General features: G+C 49.4%; 1 protein-coding gene across 5 annotated transcripts in view; it reads right to left on the reverse strand.

The window, feature by feature from the left end:
- Window positions 1–8,868, reverse strand: part of Traf3 (TNF receptor associated factor 3) — a 114,861-nt gene extending 105,993 nt beyond the window's left edge. For 3 of the 5 annotated variants that reach the window (XM_071607508.1, XM_027946559.3, XM_027946557.3), the window contains exons 1-2: window positions 8,653–8,755; window positions 8,299–8,402 (exon numbers count right to left, since the gene is read on the reverse strand). The gene's annotated coding sequence lies outside the window, so the exon portion shown is untranslated. Of the gene's footprint in view, window positions 1–7,996; window positions 8,229–8,298; window positions 8,403–8,652; window positions 8,756–8,853 lie in introns of those variants that run through there. The other 2 variants (XM_071607507.1, XM_027946558.3) reach the window with 2 other exon arrangements.
- Between the last annotated feature and the right edge of the window lie 388 nt (window positions 8,869–9,256).

A 9,256-nucleotide genomic window follows, 5' to 3' on the forward strand; every position in this document is an offset into this window, starting at 1 on the left:
GGAGAAGGCATTTAGCTACAGAGGGGATGTCTAGTTTAGCTTACTTTGCATACATACTGTGAGTTTGGCTTTCAGATCTTACCCTGTGTTAAGACTCTGTCCACCCACAAGATACCCTTCCAAAACCAGGCTGTTCTCCCATCAGTGTCCAGCAGTCACCTTGCTAACAAGCCGTTTTCCCTGTGTGAAACCATGCTCAGGAAGGGGAGAGGAATGCTGGCTTCTGGCAGAGCCCTCCTCTTTAAACCCAGAGCTTTTCATAGGTGCTGCAGGCCTCCACCCCCGTCCATCTTCAGAACTCCACCTTCACCCTTTCACAGCTGAGAAACTAAGATTTAAGGAAAATAAGTAACTTAAAATCACAGTCAGCTAAGAGAAGAACCAGAATTCAAACCAGGTCTCATCCCTTCTGTACATGAATTCATCTCATTTTAACTAGGCACATCTTGGGCAGAGTATGAAATATGAAGATTAAAAGTGACTCTACCCTCAAGAAGCTTGTCACCCCAACACAAGAGACCTGTCTGAGGAGCACCAGAATATCCTGTAACATGGAAATCATAGGGAGGACCTGTGACCTTACCACTGCTCCCATTCTATCAGGGGCAACCAATCAAGAAGAGAGTCCACCTGTGCCACCACAGGGGCTGACTGCATCCCAGGATTCACAGCCCTTCCCGGAGCAGATACAGATGAAACAAGCCCCCCACACACATCTGTCGAATAGCCACTGGCCATTCCTGGCTTCACACTCAAAAGCTTTACAGTGGTTCTAGCAGAGGAGCTACATAAAGTCTCCTCCAGAGCAGCCAACGACATCATTTCCTGCTAACTGTGGCAAGGGCTTGCACTCCCTAAGCAGTCTGTAGCTGTACTTACAGTCAAGATGGAATGGGTGCTGGGCTAACCGTTATGCTCTCCACAGAGTGGGCAGGCCTCAGGGACATGTTCACCACTAATGAACTCATGCTTGTAAAGACACAAGGACTAAATACTATCATTAGTACTAGACTCCGCTCTAAATGTAAATCAGGAGAGAGAAAGGGGAAAGAAAACACATTAGCAAATCAGTTTAGGGATCGCTCTTCAGCAAGAAGCAAGCAAAGCTGAGCCACAGGGTAAAATTTTCCTGACTTTCCTCAGTGCTTGGTGTCATAGGTCAGGCAAGCACTCACCACTTAGCTACCCAACCCCTAACTGGACTTGTTCAAGCACACTGAACACAAGGGTGCTACTATAAGAAAATAACCTAGTATGATATGTCAAGTTCATTGTATTGTCTCGAGCAACTAATAAAAAATAAAAATTAAAAAAAAATAACCCAAAGAGAAGGAATGTACTACTGACTAGAAAAACAAGTCAATATAGGCAAAAAAAAAAAAAAAAAAAAAGACATGGGAAGAAAGAGAAACACTACATGAAACATGTCTGCTGGAGCAATAATCTATTTACTAAAACCATGAGAACAAAACTGAAGTCTAGCCTCAGAAAGCAAAACCAAAAGTCTTGAATCAGAACAAAAAAACTGAAACTGGTTTTAATGCAGCCTCAACTGTCCAGAGCTATGGAGAAATGTGATCCACACTGCAACAGGCCTGCCCCCCACTCCACCTGGTGCGTGGGGGGGTGGGCAATTCCCATCCCAAAAGGCAGGCCAGCACAAAGACAGCACCCCAAGGGGACCAGCTCCCTGCTCCATCGCTCATACCCCTGAACAACAGCCACCCATGGTCCCTAAGACCCGGACTCTGCCAGCCACACTCTCCTCCACAGGCTTGCTCAGGCTCATCCTTAATGAGTACCTATGGTCCAGACTGTGTGGCACCCTAAAACCCCACCATACCCATCCTCCTGTCATGGCACCCCCTGCACCACGCTATAACCAAATCACTTTTCTGGCTCAGTCATAACATGAAAGCACCTAGAGGAAGGATAGCATCTTCCTTGACTTTTTAGCTTTAGCAACCAATAATATAACTCCTAGTATATAGGAAGTTCTCAAAAAAAATGTTTTGATTAAATACAGGTTGAATATCCTTTCTCCGAAATGCTTAAGACCATCAGTCTTTTAAATTTCTGACATTTTTGGATTTTGGAATATTTGCATATGCATAATGAGATACCTGGGAATGGGACCTAAGTTTAATCATGAAATTCATTTATGTTTGATACACATCTTTTACACATAACTTGAAGATAATTCTACACAATATGCCTGTCTTGCCTATGACCAGTGACATCAAGTCAGGAGTGGAATTTTCCATTTGTGGAGTCATACTGGTACTCAAAAAGTTTTGAATTTGGCTGGGTACAATGGCACACACCTATAACCCCAGGAACTCAGGATTGCCAAGTTCGAGGCCAGCCTGAGCTACTCAGCAAGACTGTCTCAAAATAAAAAAAGAAGGAAGGGGAGATGGGCTTGGGATAAAGCTCAGTGGTAGAGCTCCCCTGGACTCAATCTCTAGTATGAAAAAAAAAGTTTGGGATTTTGGAGCATTTCAGATTGTGAATTTCTGGATTAAGAACACTCAACCTATAATTCTCAATTACAGCTCTCTGTAATTAGAAGTCAGCATCCTTAGGACAAATCTTGGGGACATGAAGAATGCCAGGGAAAACACACACTGCCTGGGCCACAGCTCCTGCCTTGCCCCTACCTGGGAGGGCCACTTATCCAACACTTTTGAGCCCCAGCTGCCTTCCAGGAAACCTATGTCCCTTCCAGCAAGCTCTGGCACACTGTCTACACTACGACGGTGACATCCTTCCCCTGCTACATCTCAGTCGCCCATTGCTATGAAAACTAACATCTGTAGGATGCCTCACTGGCCACCTTGTTCATAACAAATGATGTTCTTCTTAGAAATGGGGACACCGATTCAGAGGCCACGAGGCCCACCCAAGCTGCCTTCCAGTTCAGCACAGAGGGCAGGACTTCAGCTCCTCCAAGCTGGCACATCCACCATGCCCATGCATGGATACCCAGGAGGAGCACCAGGCAGCTTCTGGAAAATCAACTGTACTAACAGACTGGCAGACAGAGGTGCTTATGTTAAGAGAGTCAGAAATATTACCAAGTACAAGATAAAATTTACATTAAATTTTAAGATAAAACAGGCTTGTCCCCACTCCCACTAAGGGAGAAATCACACAGAAAAGCCTTCTGAAACCTATAAACTTAACTTACCCTTTAATAAGGTTGAAAACAGCAGGCTACAGTAATACAAAAATGAGGGAACTTAATTTCTTAATTTCCAATATAGTTATGACTTCTGGGCATTAGTGGCAAGGAAGGGCTTAAATGTGCCTGTTCTTCCAGCTTTTAAGTCATGAAAAGCACCCAGGAAAGCTAAGGGTTATAGTGGCAAATGAACTTCCCATCATGCCTCCCCATGTAACAGAACATCAGGACAGGAGGTTTGCCCCCCCAGGAAAACAGTCAAAGGAGGCCCTCAAGGTCTTCCCAACTCCAGACACAGACCCCAAGGCACAGGGAACACCCAACTTGCAGCATATAGATGCAAACAATAAAAAAGCCTTACTTACTATGTGCCTAGCAGTCAGGAAGAGGGGAGGCCTAACAAGAACCACGGCACCTCACATGTATGCAGGCCGAAGGAACACTGACTTTATGGGTACTCACATCTCACCTCAGACTCCACTGCTGTCCTCAAGATTCTATTACCGGGTGCAGTGGTGCATGCCTGTAATCCCAGTTATTTAGGAATTGAGGCAGGAAGATGGCAAGTTCCAGGCTAGCTTGGGCAACTTAGCAAGATGCTGTCCTTTTTTAAATGAGAAAGAAAAAGAGCCAGACATGGTGGTGTACACCTGTCATCCCAGCAACTCAGGAGGCTGAATTCAAAATCAAAGCCCTCAGCAACTTAGCAAGACCCTGTCACAAAAGACAAAAATAAATTTTGGCTCAGTAGTATAACACCCCTGGGTTCAATCCCCAGTATAAAAAAAAAAAAAAAAAAAATTCTGTTATCCTATTTGGTTACTTGGTTTATCTTTTCTCTCCAATTAAAGAAATCAAGTTTCCATGGGCTAGGGTTGTGGCTCAGTGGTAGAGCGCTTGCCTAGCAAGTGTGAGGCCCTGGGTTCGATCCTCAGCACCACATAAAGATAAATAAATGAATAAATAAAATACAACTTAAAAAAAAAAGAAATCAAGTTTCTAACAAATATGCTTTTGAGTTTTGCCACAGAATTGTTTCAACTGAATAGCCAATTAGGATATCAAAACGGCAAATCCTAAAATCTTTCTGTATAGAATGGCTTTATAAGAAATTACCAAGTAGCTGGGTACAGTGGTGCATTTGCCAGCTTCAACAACTTGGCAAGGTCCTAAGCAACTCAGCAAGACCCAGTCTCTAAATAAAATATCAAAAAGGGATGGGGATGAGGCTCAGTAGTTAAGTGCCCCTGGGCTTAATCCTGGTACCAAAAAAAAAAAACAGCTACCAAATAGCCTCTATTTAATTGTTTTAATAAAATCAATATGGAACAAATCCTAGAAAAAAGTAAACCATGAGAGAAAATGAAAGACCTGACTTCTCGTTTTTTGTGAATTAAGATTTTAGGTTTTATTAGCAAGGAAGACAGGTTTGGAAGAAGGGGCCGCGTGTGTGTGTGTGTGTGTGTGTGTGTGTGTGTGTGTTTGATACAGAACAGTGGTTTTCATTGTGTCAAATTCTGACCTGAACATCATTTGATCAATTTCACTCTCCAGGACTCCCTCTGTCCTCCTCTTCTCCCTCCCGATTTCCTTTCTCTACCCTAATGTTCTCACTAAAAGGGTCTTTTTGTTTTTAAACCTTTACACCCCTTAAACCACCACCACTTTTGGAGATTTTATACCTACAAAAACAGTAGGGACAGCAGTGTAATGGGACCCACTGCCCATTCCCCTCTACAGATCATGCCCTTCACAGCAACAGCCTGCCAGACCCATTTGAGCTCCTGTGGTCAAGGGCCTTGCAAGAGCCAGAGGGAAGCACAGGAAGCATCCCATATGGGAACCCAATGACCAACAGCATCCCCAGCACCACATGTACTGGCAAAGAAGAAAAGGACAACAACTATCAGATCACATCTTACCAAAAGAAATTGGGGAGGCAAAATTCGTATTGCTATCCTCAGGGTCCTCCAAGTGAGCCCAGATGGAGCCACTGTGCCAGAGACCTCCCACCATTGGGCTCAGCTGCATGGTACTCCCAGAAGTACCACCCTATGACCACCCTAACCAGTCAAGAGATTTCCATTTTTTCTTTTCTTTTTTTTTTTTTTCCTCTTTGGCACTGGGTATTGAACTCAGGGGCACTGAGCTACATTTCCTAGTCCTTTTTTTTTTTTTTTTTTTGAGCTAGGGTCTTGCTGAGTTGCTAAGGTTGGCCTCCAACTTGCAATCCTCCTGCCTCAGCCTCCTGAGTAATCAGAATTACAGGTGTGTGCCACCACAGCTGTCTTCTAGTTTCCTCCTGGTGGGTACAGCTTCCTCCATGCAGGATGGTGAAATTCCCTTTTTCCTCACTCTTCCTACCAGGCTCCTGTCCCAGGGTCACAGTCCAGTAAATGCTGACCTCTAGCAACTCCCATCATCATGCACAGGGGCCAAAATGCCCCAGATCTCCCGTGAAGGCAGACGCCATGCCTGCCTCTCTCATCCTGGCATGGTAACCATAATATCATGGGAACTTGGGCACATTAACTGAGCATTAATTAAATGAAAAAAGACTCCCAAGACCCAGCTGATGCACTTATCTCAAGGAACACAGAATGTAACAGGAATCCCACCCGACTCCTGAAAGGGCAGAAGCCAGCCGTTGCCCACATTCATGACACCACACTCTCTGCCACCTTAACCCACAGACCAAGAAGTTTCAACAAAAAATCTTAAAAGGGGAGGGTTGACCCTGAGTGCTAGAAGTCCTACCTTCTCCTTTCTACACTGGTTTCTCCCCTCCCACACCCTTTCCTGGAACACTGTGGTGCAGACCTTAGTCAATAAAAGCTAGCTTTCCAAAGTAAAAAAAGTCACCTTGGACTGGAGATGTGGCTCAAGCGGTAGCACGCTCGCCTGGCATGCGTGCGGCCTGGGTTCGATCCTAGCACCACATACAAACAAAGATGTTGTGTCCGCCAAAAACTAAAAAAAATAAGATATCTTAAAAGTTCTGTCTCTCTCTCTCTCTCCCTCTCTCTTTAAAAAAAAAAAAAAAGTCATCTTGTATTTGTTGTTAATTATAAATAACAGAAATAACACAGGCACTACTTTTTTTTTTCCTGTGTGAATCTGAATTTTCTTCTCTTTCCACTAGCTCCTTGGAGACTACACAGATGTCCCTCCCCCCCCCCCAAAAAAAAAAAAAAAAAAAAAAAAAAAACATCTTCTACCTTTCTCTACTGCCCTCTTGCCTGCTGGCCTCTGGGCATCTCTCACCCTTTGACTCCCATTCCTCCTACCCAAGCCTAAGCATCATCCCCCACATTCAGGCCTCAGCTACCTCTCCCTTGTCAGCTTCCAAATCCTCTGGCCTCTCCTCCTCCTTTCTTACTATAGCTCTCTTGCTAGTTTCTGTCTGTATCTGAAGACAGATACCTGAAAAAAAAATCATTTTTCTTCCTCTATGAACACTTGCAAAGAATGCAAGGGGTCCTGATTCCATAGAATAAATGCAGAGGTCCCTGGTCATGGGACTTCTCTGTTAATAGTTCTTGAACTGACCAATGACAGGAAATTCATCTATTGCATAATATTTGACAGGTTAGATCACTTGCTGTTTGAAGAATCTTGCTATACAAGATGAGAAAATAGAGATGGGTAAATCTAATGCAATTTCCTTTGTGTATCTGAGCTAGCTGCAGCTTACAACACCACAGTGACAGTTTTATCTTTCTTGAAGCAGAGCTTCAGCATCTTAAAAAAGGGTTTTAAAGAATGATAAATCACTCTCATCTTTCAGCTCATTAGCATACATATCCTGACAATACCTGAGAAAGTCCTTCTTGATTTGCACACTCAAAAATCCAAGAAAGTCTAGCAGGGATGTTTAGAGAAGGCCCAAACGCAGGGGAAAAGCAGCAGCAGCTCAGATGTTTAATTACATGAAAGACTCTCTCCAAGGCACAATCAGAGAAGGGAATGGCACGATGGTATCTGCACCAACTGGCCACTGCTGCTGCCCGCTTCCAGGGGAACGTCTTTGCAGCCTTTCACTGAGGCCATCTTACTAACTACAAAAAGAACAGATAGCATCCAAAGAAAAATAATTGGTCTTCTTTCCTGTCATAGAAAAATTCATATATCTTAAAAAAAAAAAAAAACAACGCTGGAATTCTCCCTGGCCAGCTCTCCCTGCGTCCCTGGCTTTCTAGCTGTGACAGCTGGAACAGATGGCGTCTGGGTGAGACACCTTGCATCTTAAACCTTAGCCACCATAAGGTCTGATTCTCGCTAGTGACGCTGGAATCCGCGGCGGTCTGCGGGGTCGGTCCTGAGCCCGTACTCACAGAGCTCTCCCGCCTCGCGGGGCATTTTCCGGTTTTCACACTGATAAGGCTTATTTTCCTCTGGCCAAATAATTTTCACCGAATGCTAAAGTGTCCCCGTGGTGAGGTCCCAGCACCGGGGAGAAGCACTTCCTCTCGCTGGAGTCATGACGCGCACGCCGGGGGCCAGACTGCCTGCCCGCCGGCGCTGCAGCATTTCCCAGGCCCTCTGCAGGCACCGGCGCCAGGGGTTCTAGCCCCGCGAGGCCCGGCTCGCCCCTCAAACGCGGCGTCCACAGACACTCGCCGGGTCTCGGCAAGGGGCATTTCCACAGCCCTCGCCGGAGGGGATTCACCGATAACGCTAAGGAAAAAAGCCCTGGCTCCGGCTCAGGGGCCTGCCGTGAATGTAAATGAGAGGCGGCCTCGCGCGGCTCCACGCCGCCTCCACGACTCCACGAGCACACGCATCAACAACAGCGCACACACAAGCACACACCCCTGTCTCGCTCCGAAAACCGATTCTGGGCTCAGAACGAAAAACGCGAAACGAAATCGGTTCCTCGTCCAGCGGACCATTATCCCACGACTTCTTAAATTTCAGAGCACGTCCACAACACTTCGTCTCCATTCCCTCGTGCTCCGGACTCAGGCAAGGCGCGGTCCACTCGGAACCCGCTCTCCGGGTCCCCACGCGAGGGCCGCGTCCGCACCGCTGGCCTGTGCGGAACGTGGCTCTCCGCCCGGGGCGGGCGCCGGCAGGCTCGCCTTCCTCCCTCCCCGCCCGGGACCCGCTCTGACCTTTGGCGTTAATCGGAGGTGGAGTGTGCGCATTCTGCCCGCGCCGGATCCCAGAACCGCCCGCCGCCAGCCTCTGCAGCTCCGATTATGAATCAGTCATTCATCTGCAGAGGAATGACTCAGTATAAACTTTTCAGCAGCGGCTTAAAGGAAACCCACCTCCCTCGCCGCGGCCGGAGAGGCCTGGCGCCCGCTGCCCGGCGGCGGCGGCGCGGCCCGGCCGCGGCCTCCGCACAAAGTTTCCCCAAGTTGCGGCGCCGGGACGGCGAGCGGCGGCGGCGGGCAGGGCCTGCGCCGCTCGGGACCCGCCGCCCGCCGGGGACAGCCGCCGCCGCCGCCGCCACCGCCCCTTACCCCGCGGCGCGCCGCTGCCGGCCGCTCAGGGGCGCCGGGCGCGTCCTCCGCCGCCGGCCGCAGCGTCTTGCTCCCCGGGCAGCCCCATGGCGGGGGGCGGGGAAGGGCCGGCGGCCGCCGCCGCCGCCGGCTGGAAAGTCCCTGCTGCGCCGCGACCGGCTCGCGCACGCGGCGGCCGCCGCGCCGCGCCGCCTCACGCACCCTCGCGCTGGCACTTCCTCCCGCGCGCTGGAAATCCCCGCCGCCACCGGCGCGCGCCCAGGCGCGCGCGCCCCCGCCCGTTGCCAAGGGCCCTCGCCGCCGCCCGCCTTAGCAACGGCGCCGCGCGCCCCGCCCCCGTCGCGCCCCGCCTTCCGGGTCCGGAGCCGTGCAGGCCCCGCGCGCGCCCCCGCGCCGCCCCACGCGCGAGCCTGTCCCGTGTCACCTGCCCCCACGCGCGAGTTGCCCACGGAGACGCTCTCGGACGTGCTCACAGGCACGCTGCCCGCACGCGCGCGCGCGCGCACCCTGGCTCCGGGCCACAGTTCCCGCACGCACGCCCCTCGCACTTGCGCGCGGCCCAGTGGCCCGGGATGCTGCAGCCCTCCAGCCCGTGCTCCTCAGT

Source organism: Marmota flaviventris, chromosome 2 (assembly GCF_047511675.1).
Source record: "Marmota flaviventris isolate mMarFla1 chromosome 2, mMarFla1.hap1, whole genome shotgun sequence".
NCBI classification, from domain to species: Eukaryota; Metazoa; Chordata; class Mammalia; order Rodentia; family Sciuridae; genus Marmota; species Marmota flaviventris.